Source organism: Dipodomys spectabilis, unplaced genomic scaffold, assembly GCF_019054845.1.
Source record: "Dipodomys spectabilis isolate Male_0828 unplaced genomic scaffold, ASM1905484v1 ptg000578l, whole genome shotgun sequence".
NCBI classification, from domain to species: Eukaryota; Metazoa; Chordata; class Mammalia; order Rodentia; family Heteromyidae; genus Dipodomys; species Dipodomys spectabilis.
Window position 1 is genome coordinate 705001 of NW_024871255.1, and position 5101 is coordinate 710101.

The following is a 5101-nucleotide window of genomic DNA, read 5'->3' on the forward strand; positions in this document are numbered from 1 at the left end:
CAGGCCGCTTCTCCCGCAGCCCGGGCTTTGGGGGTGGGCACCCCTGGGGCGCCTGTGGGGTCGGGGGCGTCCGAGCGTCTGCCCGCCATGCCGCCCGCGCTGGCGTGGCCATGGCGCCGGGCGTCCCCGTCCCTGTGTCTCGTCTGTCTGACCCCCTCCATCTCGTTCTTGTTCTGTCTCTTCTGGCCGGCCCGAGGCGACCCGCCCACGCCCTCCTCTCCCCTCTCGGGTTTGGGGGTGCGGGACCAGGAAAACAGCGCCATGCCAGCCGCGTGTGCCCCGTGTCGGGCCACGACCCGATTCATATGACTCTTAGTGGTGGATCACTCGGCTCGTGCGTCGATGAAGAATGCAGCTAGCTGGGAGAATTAATGTGAATTGCAGGACACATTGATCATCCACACTTCGAACGCACTTGCGGACCCGGGTTCCTCCCGGGGCTACGCCTGTCTGAGCGTCGCTTGACGATCAATCGCCCCCCAGGATTTGCCTTGCCCCGCAGGGTGGCGTGGCTGGGGGTGTCCCTTCGCAGGGCCACCTTTCAGGGGCCCTCCATCCCCCTAAGTTCAGACTCTGGCGGTCGTCGTTTCGCAGTCCCGTCTGGCTTTTAGAGCGAGCGAGCGAGTGAGCGAGCGGTCATCCCGGAAGGGGGGGTTGGTATCCGCGCAGAGACGAGCCCGCGGCCGGGTCTTGTCTGTCCCGCCCCGCACTGTGTTCCGCGGTGCCCGAACTGGGGGATGACGTTTTCGCGCTGGGCGCTCGAGTCGGGTCAGGGCGGCCCCGTGCTGCGGCCAACGGCCGCGAGCGAGCGCGTTGTGGGCCCCCGTGCCCTGCGGACTCGCACGCCGAGGTGGATGGTCCCGCGGGACGCCGCGGTCGTGCCATCCGCCAGACGCACGCGTCTTCCCCGGGGAGGGTTCCCCGCGTGCCGCCCGCGTTGCCGTGCCGGCCCCGGGTCCTGTCCACGTCCATCCCCTCTTGTGCTGGCTCTTGTCCCACCCCCGCCGTCCCCTGGACGGTCGTCGGGCCGCGGGGCCTTCCAGTGCCGCGGGGGCGTGGCTTTCCCCCTTTGCCACCACCGCCTCTGCCGCTGCCTCCCTAGTGCGACTAGAGCCATTCCGCCGGGCCAGGACGATGTTCAGGTGCGCCACCACTGCCCTTTGCCTTCCTTCCTCTGAGACGCGACCTCAGATCAGACATGGCGACCCGCTGAATTTAAGCATATTAGTCAGCGGAGGAAAAGAAACTAACCAGGATTCCCTCAGTAACGGCGAGTGAACAGGGAAGAGCCCAGCGCCGAATCCCCGCCGCGCGGCGTGGTGCGGGAAATGTGGCGTACGGAAGACCCACTCCTGGGCGCCGCTCGTGGCAGGCCCAAGTCCTTCTGATCTAGGCCCAGCCCGTGGATGGTGTGAGGCCGGTAGCGGCCCCGGCGCGCAAGTCCCGGGTCTTCCCGGAGTCGGGTTGCTTGGGAATGCAGCCCAAAGCGGGTGGTAAACTCCATCTAAGGCTAAATACCGGCAGGAGACCGATAGCCAACAAGTACCGTAAGGAAAAGTTGAAAAGAACTTTGAAGAGAGAGTTCAAGAGGGCGTGAAACCGTTAAGAGGTAAACGGGTGGGGTCCTCGCAGTCCGCCCGGAGGATTCAACCCAGCGGCGCGAGTCCAGCCGTGCCGGTGGTCTCCCAGCGGATCTTTCCCACTCCCCGTTCCTCCCGACCCCTCCACCTGCTCGCGCGACCCCCGCCCTCCACCCGCTCCAGCGGGAGGGGGGGTCGGGGGTGTCGGGCGGGTGGGACCGGGGGTGGTGGCTCCCGTTCCGCGTCCCCGGCGCCATGGAGACGGGCGGTCCCGTCCATCCGTTCGCTTTTTCTCCACCCCGTCTCTCCATACGCCGGCCCACACCCGTCCGCGGTGGAGAGGGTGGCTGCCCGAGCGCCCCCTCCTCCGTCTTTCTCTCCGAGAGGAATCGGGTTGACCAGTTGCCACGCGGGGACTTGACCCATTTCCCTCCTCACTTCGGCACCGCGGTCGACCAGTTGTCCATCCCGTTTTGGACTTAGTCTCTGGGGCCCCGGTCAGGGGCGCCCGCGGCCTCCTTCCCTCCCGCCGCGCCCTGGCGGTACCGCGGTCGACCAGTTGTCTTTCCTCTGTCGTAACCGTGACGACAGGAAGGAGGGCAGGGTTTTGACAGCCGTCGTGTTGGGGGTGGGAAAGGGGAGGGGGAGGAGTCGTTCGTTCCATAGATCCGCCTCTCTCCTCCTCCCCTCCCCTCCACTCAACTCCCCAACCCCCCCACCCCCGCCTTCGGGCTTGCTCCTAATCTCTCTTTAATATCTCTTTATCTTCCAACCCCTGCTTCCTGACCAGATGGTGATACCTGAAGCACTCAGCAGAAACCAGACAGCCAGAGGAGAACGCGAGCCATCCATTGCCCCGTCGGTGTGTACGTATGCAGGTGGCATAACCGTCCATCCTCACCTCCCCCGCAGGCGATTACTCGACCACGACCTCTGCCTCCCCCCCCACCGCCCTCCGCCCCCCCCCCCCCCCCCCGCATCAAAATTCACAACCCTACCCTCGGAACAAAATAAAACAAATTTGCTTGAATCTCACACTGCCTTTTGTTTGTATTTGACGACGCAATAGGCGAAGGGGAGGGATCTCATTTCTGGTGCCTGACCGGGGCGAGGGGGGGGAATTGGAGAGGAGAGAAGAGGGGGCAGAGGGCATCTCCGTGTTTCTGTGTGCGTGCGTGCGTGCTCGCGTGCGCGCGCACCCGCGCGCGCACACACATCCAAAGCGGGGGGGGGGGGGGCCGGGGGGAGGGAGGAAACTCAAAGATCGGATGCGACAGAGCATGTAGGCCAGTCGGACCAATTCACCACCTCTCTGTCTCTTGTTTCTCGGTTTCTCTATTTCTCTGTCTGTCTGTCTCTCTTTGTCTCTGTCTGTCGGTCTATCTGTCTGTCTGTCTCTCTCTCTCTCTCTCTGTTTGAATTCTCTCTCCCGCCCGCCCGCCCGCCCGCCCGCCCCCCACACTCCCTCCCTCCGTTTCCTCTCGACTTGCCAGTCAATCCTGGGGCTTGAGCTACTGGTGCTCCAACACACAACGGTCCCACTCCAAGCCTGCCTGCCTGCCTGCCTGCCTGCCTGCCTGCCTATGCATGGGCCCCATACTCCAACGAGGCACATCATCATCCCCACCCACCCCTTCTATGAAAAGAAGGCAGTCTCTCTAGGGGTCAGCCAGCCTGGGCCTGGAAGAGAAGGACATAAAAGGCTGGTTTTCTCAGTCAGTCAGTGCGCGGTTTTTTTTTCATGCATTTCATGAGAGAAAACTGCAATTCACAAAACCACCACTAGATGGCACGCATTCGCCGTCGACAAGGTGGATGGGGCGGCGGGAGGGGCAAAACACGGGTCGGGTCAGTCACTCAGTCAGTCAGTCCTCACCTACCCGGTAGTGGGTAGTGAGAGTTCTGACATACACATACATATAGGTTGTTATAATTCATTATTATCGTCATTTGCTCTTCCTTTTTCCTTTTGGCCAGTCCCGCCGGGGGCTTGGGCTCAAGGCCTGAGCACTGTCCCTGAGTTTCTTTATGCTCAAGGTCACTGCTCTACCACTCGAGCCCCTCTCCGGCTTGTTCTGTTTAGGTGGTACTGAGGAATTGAACCCAGGGCTTCAAGCACGCTAAGACACATTCCCAGCCCAGTCCACCTCTGGGATTTTTTTTTCTCTTCCTGTCACCATAATGAGTCTGCACCAGGTTCTGCCCGCCCGGAACCAGAGGTACAGTACTGTCCTCTGGGAGCTCTTGCTCTTGCATGACACGGTACTAATTCAGCCCCGAGGAAATCTTCACTAGGGCTTTTTCCCCCAAGTCCACCTCCCCTTCTGGCGTTTTGGGTGACCCATCGAGATGAAAAGTCTCAAATAGACTTTCCTGCCCGGGTTGGCTATGAACCACTATCCTCAGGTCTCAGCCCCCTCGCTCAGCCCCTCAGACGGATGATGGGTTGCCACCGGCACCTCCCGGCCGGTGAGCCTTTGCCTGGGGTTTTTCTTTACCGACCGGCCAAAAGGTTTTGTGCCCTACCTGTCTTATGGATAAGTTTGCTCTGTTTTCGGTCTTATTTTTGTCCTCATGGATATCCTTCTTTCCCAAGGAAAAGGGGCCTCGGCTTGGCTCGGCTCGGGGAGAGAGTCAATTCCCGAGGCCAGATGATCCATAGGAGGAACTTTCTGCCACTGTGTGGTGTGGTGTGGTGTGGTGTGGTGTGGCAGCTCAGATATCACAAGGACTGCCATCTTGTGTGCAGGATATCCGGGGAGGGGAACTGCGGGGTGGGGGTGAGCAGAGGCATTTTCTCCTTCCGGAAACCAGATGATGATTGAATAAAATTAGCCACCCATCCTTGAGACATTCTCAAGGAGGTGGGCTGGGAATGTGTCTGGGTGGTAGACAGCTTCCCCTAAAAACTCAGGCCTAAATGGCGGCGGCAGCGGCATCCATCTTGTTCACAGACCGAGTGTCCACGTTCAAAATGAGAGTCTCTTCTGGGACGCTGGTTCCTGCTCCCTCCTTCCTTCTTCCAAGGAAGAAGTTGCGCTGGCGGGTGGGTTCCAGGCTGGCAAGCAGAGTAAGCAGAGCCCCGCTGGGACTGAAATATGGTTCTTCCTGGAGTCCACAAGGAAAATCAAGACAGAGGGGGGGAGGGGGGGGGAGGGGAGGGGAGGGGGGAAGGGGAGGGGGGAGAGGGAGGACACAGAGACAGACAGGAGACAGAGAGGCAGAGAGAAAGACACAGAGACAGAGACAGAGAGAGACAGAGACCCAGCGACCGATGGAAAGACACACAGGGGAAGAGATGGAGGAGGAGCGAGAGATCCACAAGTCCAACTAGGTCCCCTGAACGAATCATCGACAGACAGACAGACAGACACGCAGACAGACAGGCAGGCAGACAGACAGGCAGACAGACAGACAGACAGACACACACACACACACAAACACACACACACACAGAGGCAGACAGAGGGAGAGATGGGGAGGGGGGTGAGAGATCCACAAGTCCAACTAGGTCCCCTGAA

General features: G+C 60.7%; 1 non-coding gene across 1 annotated transcript; it reads left to right on the forward strand.

The window, feature by feature from the left end:
• The first annotated feature begins 307 nt into the window (after positions 1–307).
• LOC122100485 lies at positions 308–460 on the forward strand. The gene has a single exon (XR_006146170.1). It is a non-coding gene; the product is annotated as a 5.8S ribosomal RNA (ribosomal RNA).
• Positions 461–5101: the final 4641 nt, after the last annotated feature.